Source organism: Puma concolor, chromosome E4, assembly GCF_028749965.1.
Source record: "Puma concolor isolate L17-30 chromosome E4, mPumCon1.1.hap2, whole genome shotgun sequence".
In the NCBI taxonomy this organism is placed as follows: Eukaryota; Metazoa; Chordata; class Mammalia; order Carnivora; family Felidae; genus Puma; species Puma concolor.
Window position 1 is genome coordinate 50,866,616 of NC_141683.1, and position 17,673 is coordinate 50,884,288.

Consider the following 17,673-nt stretch of genomic DNA (forward strand, 5'->3'; position numbering starts at 1 on the left):
CCTATCCACAACAATTAAACAACAAAAAGAAATAAAAGGCATCCATACCTGTAAGGAAGTAAAACTTTCACTATTTGCAGATGACATGATACTATACATAGAAAACCCTAAAGACTCCACCAAAAAACTACTAGAACTGATAAAGATACAAAATTAATATACAGAAATTATATTTCTACACACTAATGAAGTAGCAGAACAAGAAATTAAGAAAACAATTACATTTATAATTGCACCAAAAAGAGTAAAATACCTATGAAGAAACTTAAGGAGGTGAAAGACCTATACTCTGAAAACTATAAAACACTGATGAAAGAAACCAAAGATAACACAAATAGAAAGTTATTCCATGTTTATGGATTTGAACCAATACTGTTAAGATGTCCATACCACCTAAAGCAGTCTACAGATTTAATGCAATCCCTATCAAAACACCAGCAGCATTTTTCACAGAACTAGAACAATTAATCCTAAAATTTGTTTGAAATCACAAAAGAAAAAAATTCTTAAGGAATAAATATTTAATCTTGGCCACACTGATTTCTACAGATAAGAGTCATTGAAAATTAAATAAAAATTTAAATTATATAATACAGGGGAACATTCCACCATATGCACAAGTCAGCATATACCACAAACATCAGGGAATTGGATTGTTATGAATTTGAGATTATCAAACAACCTAAGAGATATATCTGTAAAATTATTAAATAAATGAAAAAAAGATAACTTAGAGCAAGATGCTATTTAAAAAAGGCTAGGCAGTTTCAAAACGGAATTGATTAAAACTTACATAGAAAAAAAGTTACATAAGGTAAAACATCATTATTCTGTTAAGCATATCCTTCCCAGCTGAAGAGGGAATTAGTGAAATCAGAAAAAGCTTCTCAGTGGTATAAAAAAGATGAAAAATATGACAGAAAAGAGATGTAGCAAAGAGAATATTCTTTTAAAAATCATAGAACTGGGGCGCCTGGGTGGCTCAGTCCGTTAAGCGTCCGACTTCGGCTCAGGTCATGGTCTTACAGTCTGTGAGTTCGAGCCCCGCGTCAGGCTCTGTGCTGACAGCTCAGAGCCTGGAGCCTGCTTCAGATTCTGTGTCTCCCTCTCTCTCTGACCCTCTCCCATTCATGCTCTGTCTCTCTCTGTCTCAAAAATAAATAAACATTAAAAAATAAAAAAAACTTTAAAAAAAATCATAGAACTAACACTCCTGAAACAAAACAGTAAAAGTAAGTAAATTTTTAAAAATGTTAAATCCATATTCCAGTGAAGAAGTGGGCAGAAGACATGAATAGAGAGTTTTCAAAAGAAGACATCTACATGGCTAACAGGCCCATGAAAAAGATGCTTAGCATCACTCATCGGAGAAATACAAATCAAAACTACAATGAGATACCACCTCACACCTGTCAGAATGGCTAAAGTGAACAACTCAGGAAACAGATGGCAAGATGCAGAGATAGGGGAACCCTTTTGCACTGTTGGTGGGAATGCATACTGGTGAAGGCACTCTGGAAAACACTCAGAGAATTAAAAATAGAACTACCCTATGACCCAGATATTGCACTACTAGGTATTTATCCAGAGGATACAAAAATTCTGTTTCACAGGGGCACATGCACCCCAATGTTTATAGCAGCACTATCAACAATACACAAAGTATGGCAAAAGCCCAAATATCCATCGACTGACAAATGGGTAAAGAAGATACGGTGTGTGTGTTATTCCACCATTAATTTCTACAACTCATTAACAAAAGTAAAACAGCAAATAAGAAACAGGCAAAAAGTCTGAGGAGACACATCACAAAAGATGTACAAAAGGCCAATAAACATGAAAAAGTATCCAGTATCTTTAGTACTCAAGGAAATGCATACACAATGGAATGTTATTCTGCGATCAAAATAATGAAATCTTGCCATTTGCAACAAGGTGGATGGCCCCAGAGTGTATTATGCTAAGTGAGATAATTCAGTCAGAGAAAGACAAATATCATATGATTTCACTCATATGTGGAATTTAAAAAACACAAAAGATGAACATGGGGAGGGGAAGGAAAGATAAGGTAAAAATATGGAGGCAAACCGCAAGAGACCCTTAAATACAGAGAACAAACTGAGAGTTGCTAAGGGGAGGTAGTAGGGGGACGGACTAAATGGGTGATGAGTATTAAGGAGGGCACTTGGGATGAGCACTGGGTGTCATATGTGAATGATGAATCACTGGATTCTACTTCTGAGACCAATACTACATTGTATATTAACTAACTTGAATTTAAATAAACTAATTAAAAATAAAAATAATAATAAAATGTTGAATCCAAAAGAACAAACAGAATTGAAGAGAAGATTGTGAAGAGAAGTAGCAACAGAACTAGGAAGAATAAAAAAGATGAGTGAGTATTAACTAATATAGAATACTGGAGAAAGACAATGTGTACTAATGCAATTGGAGTAAGTGAAAAAGGAGGAAGATTATCGACACTATGGAACCTCAGATAATCTTTGGAATTGGAGACATAAAATACATCTGAAGACTAGTGTGATATGGAGCTGAAACCAGAAAGAGATTGCAGTATAGAAAGTCTAGACTCAGGAATACAAAGTGCTCCTCAGAGTGTTAGTGCTATACAGAATACGTGGTTATTAAGTGAAAGTTTACATAGTGAATGATGAGGTTTCCACCTCAACTGCCAAAGCACTAGCTGTTGGGTATTTATACACTATATGGAAATACCATTCATGAGCCTAGTACTGCCTTATTTTCAGCTGTTTGGTCAGTGGAGACTTCTAGATGTACATCTGTGTGTCATCTTTTAATACTCTCAGCTATTTTAGCTTCCCCTCAATGAGTGCAGCTTAGACACCTTCTCCACCATGGCAGGAGTCGCAGCAAATTCCAACACTCAGTTCCAGTACAACCAGACTCAAAGAACCTCTCAACAAAGTTTCCACCAAGTCTCTGGCTCTTTCTTCTTATTTCCTGCCTGGTGATGGTAGTAGATCAGGGTGTTCAAGGGTGAGACAGTTGGGAAACCTACTATGGTTGTGCTTAACTTATATGATGAATAGAAGTTGAGCCCTGGTGAACAGAAAGAAAAGGAAAATCAGTTTTATGAATAAAACTGCATTTTTTTGGAGGGACATGTTTTTGTTCTTCTGCTCCTTTGTTCTTCCTAGGAGTAGAATTTCTGGGTTATAAGGTAGGTGTATGTTTACTTTTATAATAGGCAGCCAGATATTTTCCCAAAGTGGTTGAACCATTCAATATTTCCAATGCAATGTATAAGAGTTCTGGGTTACCACCATTGGGTGCTGTTTATTTTTTAAGCATTTTAACTATTTTAACTGTATGATTTTATTTCATGGTGAATTTCAATTGCATTTCTTTCTTTTTTCTTTTCTGAAATTGTTATTTAAATCCAAGTTAGTTAACATATATTGTAATAATGATTTTAGGAATAGATTTTAGTGATTCATCACTTACATATAACACCCAGTGCTCATCCCAGCAAGTGCCGTCCTTAATGCCCATCACCCATTTAGCCCATCCCTCCACTTAACACCCCACCAGCAACTTTTAGTTTGTTCTCTGTATTTGAGTCTCTCATGGTTTGCCTCCGTCTCCATTTTTATCTTATTTTTCCTTCTCTTATGTTCGTCTTTTGTGTTTCTTAAATTCCACATATGAGTGAAATCATATATTTTTCTCTGACTTATTTCACTTAGCATAATACACTCTAGTTCCATCCATGTTGCAAATGGCAAGATTTCATTCTTTTTGATTGTTGAGTAACATTCCATTGTATATGCATTTCTTTGAGGACTAAAGATACTGAGTACTTTTTCATGTTTATTGGCCTTTTTTACATCTTCTTTTGTGGTGTGTCTCTTTAGCCTGTTTATTATTAGGTTGTTTTATTTTTAATGATGTGTTGTAGGAATTTTTTTATATTAACTAGATGATAACCCTTTGTGAAGGGTAAGTTTTGCAAGTGTTTTTTCCTAGCCTGTGACTTAACAATGTTTTCTTATTTTTTTTTTTATTTTTTGAAGACCAGAATATTTTTATGTATGTATGTATGTATGTATGTATGTTTATTTTTTTTTTTAATTTTTTAAAATTTACATCCAAATTAGTTAGCATATAGTGCAACAATGATTTCAGGAGTAGATTCCTTAATACCCCTTACCCATTTAGCCCACCCCCCTCCCACAACCCCTCCAGTAACCCTGTGTTTGTTTTCCATATTTGAGTCTCTTGTGTTTTGTCCACCTCCCTGCTTTTATATTATTTTTTCTTCCTTTCCCTTATGTTCATCTGTTTTGTATACAAAAGTCCTCATATGGGTGAAGTCATATGATATTTGTCTTTGACTAATTTCGCTTAGCATAATACCCTCTAGTTCCATACACATTGTTGCACATGGCAAGATTTCATTCTTTTTGATTTCTGAGTAATACCACATCTTCTTTATCCATTCATCTATCAATGGACATTTGGGCTCTTTCCATACTCTGGCTATTGTTGACAGTGTTGCTATAAACATGGGGGTGCATGTGCCCCTTCAAAACAGCATACCTGTATCCCTTGGATAAATGCCTAGTAGTGCACTTGCTGCATCATAGGGTAGTTCTATTTTTAATTTTTTGAGGAACCTCCATACTGGTTTCCAGAGTGGCTGCACCAGCTTGCATTCCTGCCAACAGTGCAAAAGAGATCCTCTTTCTCTGCATTCTCGCCAACATCTGTTGTTGCCTGAGTTAATGTGAGCCATTCTGACAGGTGTGAGGTGGTATCTCATTGTGGTTTTGATTTGTATTTCCCTGATGATGAGTGATGTGGAGCATTTTTTCATGTGTCAATTGGCCATTTGGATGTCTTCTTTGGAGAAGTGTCTATTCATGTCTTTTGCCCATTTCTTCACTGGATTATTTGTTTTTTGGGGGGGGGGTGTTGAGTTTGATAAGTTCTTTATAGATTTTTGGATACTAACCCTTTATCTGATAGGTCATTTGCAAATATTTTCTCCCATTCCACCAGTTGGTTGCCTTTTAGTTTTGATGATTGTTTCCTTCACTGTGCAGAAGCTTTTTATTATGATGAGGTCCCAATAGTTCATTTTTGCTTTGGTTTCCCTTGCCTCTGGAGATGTGTTGAGTAAGAAGTTGCTGCGGCCAAGATCAAAGAGGTTTTTGCCTGCTTTCTCCTCAAGAATTTTGATGGCTTCCTGTCTTACATTTAGGTCTTTCATCCACTTTGAGTTTATTTTTGTGTATGGTGTAAGAAAGTGGTCCAGGTTCATACTTTTGCATGTCGCTGTCTAGTTTTCCCAGTACCACTTGCTGAAGAGATTGTCTTTATTACATTGGATGTTCTTTCCTGCTTTGTCAAAGATTAGTTGGCCATACATTTGTGGGTCTATTTCTGGTTTCTCTATTCTGTTCCATTGATCTGAGTGTCTGTTTTTGTGCCAGTACCATACTGTCTTGATGATTATAGCTTTGTAGTGTAGCTTGAAGGCTGGGATTGTGATGCCTCCTGCTTTGGTTTTCTTTTTCAAGATTGCTTTTGCTAATCGGGGTCTTTTCTGGTTCCATACAAATTTTAGGATTATTTGTTCTAGCTCTGTGAAGAATGCTGGTGTTTTTTTTGATAGGGATTGCATTGAATATGTAGATTGCTTTGGGTAATATTGACATTTTAACAATATGTATTCTTCCTATCCAGGAGCATGGAATATTTTTCCTTTTCTTGTGTGTGTTGTCTTCAATTTCTTTCATAAGCTTTCTATAGTTTTCAGTGTATAGATTTCTACCTCTTTGGTTAGATTTATTCCTAGGTATTTTATAGTTTTTGGTGCAATTGTAAATAGAATCGATTCCTTGATTTCTCTTTCTGTTGCTTCATTGTTGGTGTATAGGAATTCAACCCATTTCTGTGGATTGATTTTATATCCTGCAACTTTGCTGAACTCATGAATCAGTTCTAGCATTTTTTTGGTGGAATCTTTTTGGTTTTCCATATAGAGTGTCATGTCATCTGTGAAGAGTGGATGACCAGAATATTTTAATTTTGATAAAACCAATTTATAAATTCTTTTATAGTTACTGATTTTTGTATTCAGCTTAAGAAAACTTTGCTTACCCCCAAGTTGGAATGACATTAATAGTATCAAAAGTAATGATGATTAATATTAATAGTTTTAGCTTTTACTTTCGGACTAGAAATCACTGTAAATTAATGTTTCTGTATTATGTGAAGTAAGGATCAAGATTCATTTTTTTCCATATATGTGTATTTAGTTGTACGTAATTCATTAATAAGATACTCCTTACCACATTGGATTGCTTTGAGATTTTGCCAGAAATTAAGTTACCATGTAACTGTGGGTATGTTTCTGATCTTTATTCTGTTCCTTTGCATTAACTTATTGACTTTTATGTCATTGCCATGTTTCTTGATTACACTATCTCTATTAAGTCTGAAATCATGTGGTGTAAATTGTGTAACTTTATTCTTTTTAAACATTATTTTGGATATTTAAGTCTTTTGCATTTCAGTATATATTTTTTCATATTATCAATTTCTACAGTAAGTTGGCTGAAATTATTTAAATTGCATTCAAGAAATTTGTAGAGAATTTTGGAGGTTAAATTATGGATAATTGACAGGTTTACAATATTTAGTCTTGCCATCCATGAACATGGTATATCTTTCAACTTTTTAGGTCTCAAATTTCTCTGCAGTGTTTTCTCATTTTCACTTTACAGATATTAAATTTATTTGTAAGTATTTTTTGATGATATTTGATGATTTTAGGAATAGTTTTCACTAAATTTTATGATTATTGGTACAGTGTAAAATATTATGGGTTTTTGTGTATTAACTTTATATTATGCAATTTTGATAAATACACTTATTGTTCCTAATAGATGTTTTACAAATTCCTTACAATTTTTTGTGTTAAGCTTCATATCATTTGCAAAGAGACAGTTTTACTTATATTCTTATTTTTATGTGTTTTACATCCTTTTCTTCACTTTTTTCTGTGGCCATCACCTCCAGTAAAATGTTGAATAGGAATGGTGAGAATGGACATCTTCTTCATAATCTTATGGAAAAAATGTTTAGTCCTTATCACAAAATATTACAATATGTTTTTTTTATAGATGACTTTTATCAGGTCAATGAATTTCTGTTTTACCTCTAGTTTGATGAATACTCATAAAAATCATGAGTTGACATTAAAATTTGTCAGTTTTTTTCCCTGCATCATGATTATATATCAATGGATCCAATGTAGTTACCATTTCTGTTAAGTATTTCTGCACTTTGTTCATGAAGGATATTAGTAGTTCTTGTTCTCTTTGTCTCTCTTTTTGCAATGTCTATTTCACGTTCTGGTATTAGCATCATTCTTGACATAGAAAATTAGTTGGGAAGTTTTTTCCTTTTTTCTTAAAAAACTTGTTTATGTTTGATTTTATTTCTTCCTTATATGTCTGATAAAATTTACCAATAAAATCACCTGAGACTGGTGTTTTCTTTGTGGAAAAGATTTTTTTATGTAATAAATTGATTTTCCTAAGCAGATGTAGGAGTTTTCCAATTTTCTGTTATGTCTTATATCAGTTAAGTGTATTTTTTGAGGAATTTGTTCATTTTTTTAAGCTGCAGAATTTATAAGCATAAAGTTCCCTATTATCTTTTTAAATGTGAGTACATACTTTAGGGAGATTCTCCCCCTCTACCCCCACCCGCAGATAGTTGTAATTTGTAACGGACTTGTTTTACTGGATGAGTAGTATGTCCAGGTTTTAATCAACTGTATTTTTTTCCTGTTTTTTTTTTAACTTTCTGTTCTCATTTTTATTATTTCCTTTTATCTTCACCTTATAACCAAGTTTCCTTAATATTACTGTTATAAATGTAGAAATAGATATAGCTCAAAAAAACTTTTTAAAATATTTATTTACTTTTGAGACACAGGGGAAGAGAGAATGAGACACAGTGCAAATGCGCACACAGGGAAGGGGCAGAGAGATAGGGAGACATAGAACCTCAGGTAGACTCCAGGCTGCCAGTGCAGAGCCCGGGGGCTCAAACCCATGAACCATGAGATCATGACCTGAACTGAAATCTAGTCAGACACTCAGGTGCCCCATACCTCAAAAATTTTTTATAAGAATTAAATGAGAAAATGTTCTTTGACACATAATACTAAATTAGTGGTATTCAGCATTTAGATACCACCTCATACCAGTCAGAGTGGCTAAAATTAACAACTCAGGAAACAACAGATGTTGGCGAGGGTGTGGAGAAATGGGAACCCTCTTGCACTGTTAGTGGCAATGAAAACTGGTGCAGCCACTCTGGAAAATAGTATGTAGGTTCCTCAAAAAATTAAAAATAGAATTAACCCAGAAAGAGCACTGTTAGGTATTTATCCAAAGGATACAGGAGTGTTGATTCATAGGGGCACATGTACCCCATTGTTCATAGCAGCAGTATCAACAATAGTCAAATTATGGAAAGAGCCCAAATGCCCATCAACTGATGAATGGATAAAGAAGATGTGGTTTATATATACAATGGAATACTACTTGGCAATGAGATAGAATGAAATCTTGCCATTTGCAGCAACGTGGATGGAACTAGAGGGTATTATGCTAAGTGAAATAAGTCAGAGAAAGACAGACATCATGATTTCACTCATATATGGAATTTGAGAAACTTAACAGAAGACCATGGGGGAAGGGAAGGGGAAAAAATAGTTTCAAACAGAGAGGGAGGCAAACCATAAGAGACTCTTAAATACAGAGAACAAACTGAGGGATGATGGAGGGAGCGGGGGAGAGGGGTAGATGGGTGATGGGCATTGAGGAGGGCACTTGTTGGAAATGAGCACTGAGTGTTGTATGTAAGTGATGAATCATGGGAATCTACTCCCGAAACCCAGAGCACACTGTATACACTGTTTGTTAGCCAACTTGACAATAAATTATACATACATACAGACGTACATACATACATACACAAAGTGGTATTCATTATAATAATTATAGTGATTTCCCTGGTACTTCATTTGAGGTTTCTAGTTAAGAATGATTAAGTATTTTCTTTCTGTATGTAGACAGGAGAAATTTCTTTAAATTTTTTTTATTTGCGTATAGTTGATAGACAGGGATACTTTAGTTTCAGGTGTATAATGTATTGATTCAGTATTTCTATATGTTATGCTGTGCTCACTACAAGTGTAGCTACCATCTTCACCATACAATGCTATTACAGTATCATTGACTGTATTCCTTATGCTGTGCATTTTACTCCTATAATTTACTTATTCATTCCATAACCACTATCTTGTATCTCCCATACCTCTCTCTGCCCCTTTCCTCTGGTAACCATCAGTTTGTTCCATGTATTTATAGGTCTGATTCTGTTTTTTGTTTGTTTATTCATTTGTTTTTTTCCAATTCCACATATGAGTGAAATCATTTGGTATCTGTCTTTATCAGTCTGACTTATTTTACTAAGTGTAAAAGCTTCTTTGTCCATCCATGTTGTTGCAAATGGCAAGATGTTATCCTTTTTTGTGGCTGTGTGATACTCCGCGTGTGTGTGTGTGTGTGTGTGTGTGTGTGTGTGTGTGTGTGTGTGTTTATGTGTGTATACGTACCGCATCTTCCTTACCCATTTGTCTATCAGTGGACACTTGGGTTGCTTCCATATCTTGGCTATTGTACATAATGCTGCAGTAAACATAGGGTGCATATATCTTTTTGAATTAGTGTTTTCATTTTCTCTGGGTAAATACTGAGTAGTGGAATTGTTAGATTCTATGATATTTCTATTTTTAGTCTTTGGATGAACCTCCATACTGTTTTCCATAGCAGCTTTACCAATCTCCCTTCCCACCAATGGTGCCTGAGGATTCCTTCCTCTTCACATCCTCACCAGTGCTTATTTCTTATCTTTTTTTTTTTCTTTTTTTTTTTATTTATATATGAAATTTATTGTCAAATTGGTTTCCATACAACACCCAGTGCTCATCCCAAAAGGTGCCCTCCTCAATACCCATCACCCACCCTCTCCTCCCTCCCACCCCCCATCAACCCTTAGTTTGTTCTCAGTTCTCAACAGTCTCTTATGCTTTGGCTCTCTCCCACTCTAACCTCTTTTTTTTTTTTTTTCCTTCCCCTCCCCCATGGGTTCCTGTTAAGTTTCTCAGGATCCACATAAGAGTGAAACCATATGGTATCTGTCTTTCTCTGTATGGCTTATTTCACTTAGCATCACACTCTCCAGTTCCATCCACGTTGCTACAAAAGGCCATATTTCATTTTTTCTCATTGCCACGTAGTATTCCATTGTGGATATAAACCACAATTTCTTTATCCATTCATCAGTTGATGGACATTTAGGCTCTTTCCATAATTTGGCTATTGTTGAGAGTGCTGCTATGAGCATTGGGGTACAAGTGCCCCTATGCATCAGTACTCCTGTGTCCCTTGGATAAATTCCTAGCAGTGCTATTGCTGGGTCATAGGGTAGGTCTATTTTTCATTTTCTGAGGAACCTCCACACTGCTTTCCAGAGCGGCTGCACCAATTTGCATTCCCACCAACAGTGCAAGAGGGTTCCCATTTCTCCACATCCTCTCCAGCATCTATAGTCTCCTGATTTGTTCATTTTGGCCACTCTGACTGGCGTGAGGTGATACCTGTGTGTGGTTTTGATTTGTATTTCCCTGATAAGGAGCGACGCTGAACATCTTTTCATGTGCCTGTTGGCCATCCGGATGTCTTCTTTAGAGAAGTGTCTTTTCATGTTTTCTGCCCATTTCTTCACTGGGTTATTTGCTTTTCGGGTGTGGAGTTTGGTGAGCTCTTTATAGATTTTGGATACTAGCCCTTTGTCCGATATGTCATTTGCAAATATCTTTTCCCATTCCGTTGGTTGCCTTTTAGTTTTGTTGGTTGTTTCCTTTGCTGTGCAGAAGCTTTTTATCTTCATAAGGTCCCAGTAATTCACTTTTGCTTTTAATTCCCTTGCCTTTGGGGATGTGTCGAGTAAGAGATTGCTACGGCTGAGGTCAGAGAGGTCTTTTCCTGCTTTCTCCTCTAGGGTTTTGATGGTTTCCTGTCTCACATTCAGGTCCTTTATCCATTTTGAGTTTATTTTTGTGAATGGTGTGAGAAAGTGGTCTAGTTTCAACCTTCTGCATGTTGCTGTCCAGTTCTCCCAGCACCATTTATTAAAGAGACTGTCTTTTTTCCATTGGATGTTCTTTCCTGCTTTGTCAAAGATTAGTTGGCCATACGTTTGTGGGTCTAGTTCTGGGGTTTCTATTCTATTCCATTGGTCTGTGTGTCTGTTTTTGTGCCAATACCATGCTGTCTTGATGATGACAGCTTTGTAGTAGAGGCTAAAGTCTGGGATTGTGATGCCTCCTGCTTTGGTCTTCTTCTTCAAAATTACTTTGGCTATTCGGGGCCTTTTGTGGTTCCATATGAATTTTAGGATTGCTTGTTCTAGTTTCGAGAAGAATGCTGGTGCAATTTTGATTGGGATTGCATTGAATGTGTAGATAGCTTTGGGTAGTATTGACATTTTGACAATATTTATTCTTCCAATCCATGAGCAGGGAATGTCTTTCCATTTCTTTAAATCTTCTTCAATTACCTTCATAAGCTTTCTATAGTTTTCAGCATACAGATCCTTTACATCTTTGGTTAGATTTATTCCTAGGTATTTTATGCTTCTTGGTGCAATTGTGAATGGGATCAGTTTCTTTATTTGTCTTTCTGTTGCTTCATTGTTAGTGTATAAGAATGCAACTGATTTCTGTACATTGATTTTGTATCCTGCAACTTTGCTGAATTCATGTATCAGTTCTAGCAGACTTTTGGTGGAGTCTATTGGATTTTCCATGTATAATATCATGTCATCTGCAAAAAGCGAAAGCTTGACTTCATCTTTGCCAATTTTGATGCCTTTGATTTCCTTTTGTTGTCTGATTGCTGATGCTAGAACTTCCAGCACTATGTTAAACAACAGCGGTGAGAGTGGGCATCCCTGTCGTGTTCCTGATCTCAGGGAAAAAGCTCTCAGTTTTTCCCTGTTGAGGATGATGTTAGCTGTGGGCTTTTCATAAATGGCTTTTATGATCTTTATGTATGTTCCTTCTATCCCGACTTTCTCAAGGGTTTTTATTAAGAAAGGGTGCTGGATTTTGTCAAAGGCCTTTTCTGCATCGATTGACAGGATCATATGGTTTTTCTCTTTTTTTTTGTTAATGTGATGTATCACGTTGATTGATTTGCGAATGTTGAACCAGCCCTGCATCCCAGGAATGAATCCCACTTGATCATGGTGAATAATTCTTTTTATATGCCATTGAATTCGATTTGCTAGTATCTTATTGAGAAGTTTTGCATCCATATTCATCAGGGATATTGGCCTGTAGTTCTCTTTTTTTACTGGGTCTCTGTCTGGTTTAGGAATCAAAGTAATACTGGCTTCATAGAATGAGTCTGGAAGTTTTCCTTCCCTTTCTATTTCTTGGAATAGCTTGAGAAGGATAGGTATTATCTCTGCTTTAAACGTCTGGTAGAACTCCCCTGGGAAGCCATCTGGTCCTGGACTCTTATTTGTTGGGAGATTTTTGATAACCGATTCAATTTCTTCGCTGGTTATGGGTCTGTTCAAGCTTTCTATTTCCTCCTGATTGAGTTTTGGAAGAGTGTGGGTGTTCAGGAATTTGTCCATTTCTTCCAGGTTGTCCAATTTGTTGGCATATAATTTTTCATAGTATTCCCTGATAATTGTTTGTATCTCTGAGGGATTGGTTGTAATCATTCCATTTTCATTCATGATTTTATCTATTTGGGTCATCTCCCTTTTCTTTTTGAGAAGCCTGGCTAGAGGTTTGTCAATTTTGTTTATTTTTTCAAAAAACCAACTCTTGGTTTCGTTGATCTGCTCTACAGTTTTTTTAGATTCTATATTGTTTATTTCTGCTCTGATCTTTATTATTTCTCTTCTTCTGCTGGGTTTAGGCTGCCTTTGCTGTTCTGCTTCTATTTCCTTTAGGTGTGCTGTTAGATTTTGTATTTGGGATTTTTCTTGTTTCTTGAGATAGGCCTGGATTGCAATGTATTTTCCTCTCAGGACTGCCTTCGCTGCGTCCCAAAGCGTTTGGATTGTTGTATTTTCATTTTCGTTTGTTTCCATATATTTTTTAATTTCTTCTCGAATTGCCTGGTTGACCCACTCATTCGTTAGTAGGGTGTTCTTTAACCTCCACGCTTTTGGAGGTTTTCCAGACTTTTTTCTGTGGTTGATTTCAAGCTTCATAGCATTGTGGTCTGAAAGTATGCATGGTATGATTTCAATTCTTGTAAACTTATGAAGGGCTGTTTTGTGACCCAGTATATGATCTATCTTGGAGAATGTTCCATGTGCACTCGAGAAGAAAGTATATTCTGTTGCTTTGGGATGCAGAGTTCTAAATATATCTGTCAAGTCCATCTGATCCAATGTCTCATTCAGGGCCCTTGTTTCTTTATTGACCGTGTGTCTAGATGATCTATCCATTTCTGTAAGTGGGGTGTTAAAGTCCCCTGCAATTACCACATTCTTCTCAATAAGGTTGCTTATGTTTATGAGTAATTGTTTTATATATTTGGGCGCTCCGGTATTCGGTGCATAGACATTTATAATTGTTAGCTCTTCCTGATGGATAGACCCTGTCACTATTATATAATGTCCTTCTTCATCTCTTGTTACAGCCTTTAATTTAAAGTCTAGTTTGTCTGATATAAGTATGGCTACTCCAGCTTTCTTTTGGCTTCCAGTAGCATGATAAGTAGTTCTCCATCCCCTCACTCTCAATCTAAAGGTGTCCTCAGGTCTAAAATGAGTCTCTTGTAGACAGCAAATAGATGGGTCTTGTTTTTTTATCCATTCTGATACCCTATGTCTTTTGGTTGGCGCATTTAATCCATTTACATTCAGTGTTATAGAAAGATATGGGTTTAGAGTCATTGTGATGTCTGTATGTTTTATGCTTGTAGTGATGTCTCTGGTACTTTGTCTCACAGGGTCCCCCTTAGGATCTCTTGTAGGGCTGGTTTAGTGGTGACAAATTCCTTCAGTTTTTGTTTGTTTGGGAAGACCTTTATCTCTCCTTCTATTCTAAATGACAGACTTGCTGGATAAAGGATTCTCGGCTGCATATTTTTTCTGTCTAGCACACTGAAAATCTCGTGCCAATTCTTTCTGGCCTGCCAAGTTTCAAAAGAGAGATCAGTCACGAGTCTTATAGGTCTCCCTTTATATGTGAGGGCACGTTTACCCCTTGCTGCTTTCAGAATTTTCTCTTTATCCTTGTATTTTGCCAGTTTCACTATGATATGTCGTGCAGAAGATCGATTCAAGTTACGTCTGAAGGGAGTTCTCTGTGCCTCTTGGATTTCAATGCCTTTTTCCTTCCCCAGTTCAGGGAAGTTCTCAGCTATTATTTCTTCAAGTACCCCTTCAGCACCTTTCCCTCTCTCTTCCTCCTCTGGGATACCAATTATGCGTATATTATTTCTTTTTAGTGTATCACTTAGTTCTCTAATTTTCCCCTCATACTCCTGGATTTTTTTATCTCTCTTTTTCTCAGCTTCCTCTTTTTCCATAACTTTATCTTCTAGTTCACCTATTCTCTCCTCTGCCTCTTCAATCCGAGCCGTGGTGGTTTCCATTTTGTTATGCATTTCGTTTAAAGCGTTTTTCAGCTCCTCGTGACTGTTCCTTAGTCCCTTGATCTCTGTAGCAAGAGATTCTCTGCTGTCAGCTATACTGTTTTCAAGCCCAGCGATTAATTTTATGACTATTATTCTAAATTCACTTTCTGTTATATTATTTAAATCCTTTTTGATCAGTTCATTAGCTGTTGTTATTTCCTGGAGATTCTTCTGAGGGGAATTCTTCCGCTTGGTCATTTTGGATAGTCCCTGGCGTGGTGAGGACCTGCAGGGCACTTCCCCTGTGCTGTGGTGTATAACTGGAGTTGGTGGGCGGAGCCGCAGTCAGACCTGATGTCTGCCCCCAGCCCACCACTGTGTCCACAGTCAGATTGGTGTGTGCCTTCTCTTCCCCTCTCCTAGGGGCGGGATTCACTGTGGGGTGGGGTGGCCTGTCTGGGCTACTTGCACACTGCCAGGCTTGTGATGCTGGGGATCTGGCATCTTAGCTGGGGTGGATAGGCAAGGTGCACAGGGGCAGGAGGGGCAGGCTTAGCTTGCTTCTCCTTAGGTGATCCACTTCAGGAGGGGCCCTGTGGCAGCAGGAGGGAGTCAGATCCGCTGCCGGAGGTTTGGCTCCGCAGAAGCGCAGAGTTGGGTGTTTGCGCGGAGCGCAAGTTCCCTGGCAGGAACTGGTTCCCTTTGGGATTTTGGCTGGGGGATGGGCGGGGGAGATGGCACTGGCGAGCGCCTTTGTTCCCCACCAAACTGAGCTCTGTCGTCAGGGGGCTCAGCAGCTCTCCTTCCCTTTGTCCTCCAGCCTTCCCGCTTTCTGAGCAGAGCTGTTAACTTATGACCTCCCAGACGCTAAGTTGCGCTTGCTGTCGGAACACAGTCCGTCAGGCCCCTCCGCTTTTTTGCAAGCCAGACTCGGGGGCTCTGCTTGGCCGGTGCGCCGCCCCTCCGCCCCGGCTCCCTCCCGCCAGTCCGTGGAGCGCGCACCGCCTCGCCGCCCTTCCTACCCTCTTCCGTGGGCCTCTCGTCTGCGCTTGGCTCCGGCGACTCCGTTCTGCTAATCCTCTGGCGGTTTTCTGGGTTATTTAGGCAGGTGTAGGTGGAATCTAAGTGATCAGCAGGATGCGCGGTGAGCCCAGCGTCCTCCTACGCCGCCATCTTATCGACCCCTGTCTCCTTTTTTATTTTAGCTATTCTGACAGATTTAAGATGACCTCTCATTGTGGTTTTGATTGGCATTTGATTAGTGATGTTGGACATTTTCCCATGTGTCTGTTGGCCATCTGTATGTTTTTAGAAAAATGTCTATCCAAGTCCTCTGCCCATTTTTTAAATCAGATAGTTTGGGTTTTTTGTTGTTTGTTTTTTGTTTTGTTCTGGTGTTGAGTTGTGTAAGTTTTTTATATACTTTGGACATTAACTTCTTATCAGATGTATCATTGGCAAATATCTTTCTCCATTCTGTAGGTTGCCTCTTAGTTTTGTTGATGGTTTCCTTTGCAATGTAAAAGGTTTTTATTTTGATGTAGTTCCAGTAGTTTGTTTCTGCTTTTGCTTTTGTTTCTCTTGCTTGAAGAAACACGTAGAAAAATGTGCCATGGCCAGTGTCAGAGAAATTACTGCCTGTGTTCTTTTCTAGGATTTATTTTGGTTTCAGGTCTAACACTTAGGTCTTTAATCCATTTCAAGTTTATTTTAGAATATGGAGTAGAAAGTGACCCAGTTTCATTCTTTTGCATAGAGCTGTCCAGTTTTCCCAGCACCAGTTATTGAGGAGGCTTTTTCCCATTGTTTATTCTTGCTTCCTTTGTCATAGATTTATTGACCATATAATTATGGATTTTATTCTGGGCTTTCTATTCTATTCCATTGATCTATGTGTTTGTTTTTGTGCCAGTATCATCATACTGTTTTGATTACTACATTTTTGTAGTATGTCTTGAAATGTGGAATTGTGATACCTGCAGCTTTGTTTTCTTTCTCAACATTGCTTTGGCTATTTGGGGTCTTTCATGGTTCCATAAAAATTTTAGTATTATTTGTTCTATTTCTATGATAAATGTTCTTGGTACTTTGATAGGGATTGCTTTGAATCTGTAGATTACTTTGGGTAGTATAGACACTTTAACGATATTAATTTTTCAGTCTATGAGCATGGAATATCTTTCCAATTGTTTGCTTTGTCTTCAGTATCTTTCATCCATGTTTTATAGTTTTCAAAGTGTGCATCTTTCACTTACTTGGTTAAGTTTATTCCTAGGTATTTTATTCTTTAATGCAATTATAAATGGAATTGTTTTCTTAATTTCTCTTTTTTCTCTTTTGTTATTAATGTATAGAAATGCTACTGATTTCTGGGTATTAATTTTGTATCTTGTAACTTTACTGAGTTCATTTATTCTAGTAGCTTTTTGGTAGAGTCTGTAGGGTTTTCTATGTATAGTATCATATCATCTAAATGTTTATCTTCTTTACCAATATGAATGCCTCTTTTTTCTTTTTGTTGTCTGATTGCTATGGCTAGGATTTCTAGTACTATGTTGATAAAAGTGGTGAAAGTGGTCCTCTTTAGAAAGGAGAAATTTTAACCAGGTGGAATACAACAGCTTAATAGTTTGAGGTCTTTACTGAACAAAGTCACTAATATTTATAAGGCTGTATGCCCTTCAAAATGGAGACAAAACAGGGACCATCCCTCCCTGAGTGAGACAATATTCTCTTAAGCTGTAGCTTCAATTTCTCACTGTCTGATGAGGACATTTTTATAGGACTGTACTGAGTCAGCATGCCAGTTCCATTTATGTACCTTGAGTGAGATTAGCCTTGTTTGAAAAGAGGTAGGGATTCATAGAACCTTACATGTATGGAAGCTTTGAATAGAGGGGAAAAACTCATAGAAGATGGGAAAGTTGGAACA

The 17,673-nt window shown here is 37.2% G+C and overlaps 1 long non-coding RNA gene across 1 annotated transcript in view; it reads left to right on the top strand.

The window, feature by feature from the left end:
* Positions 1–17,673, top strand: part of LOC147572665 (uncharacterized) — a 416,520-nt gene that overhangs the window by 249,216 nt on the left and 149,631 nt on the right. The gene's annotated exons all lie outside the window — the stretch shown is intronic.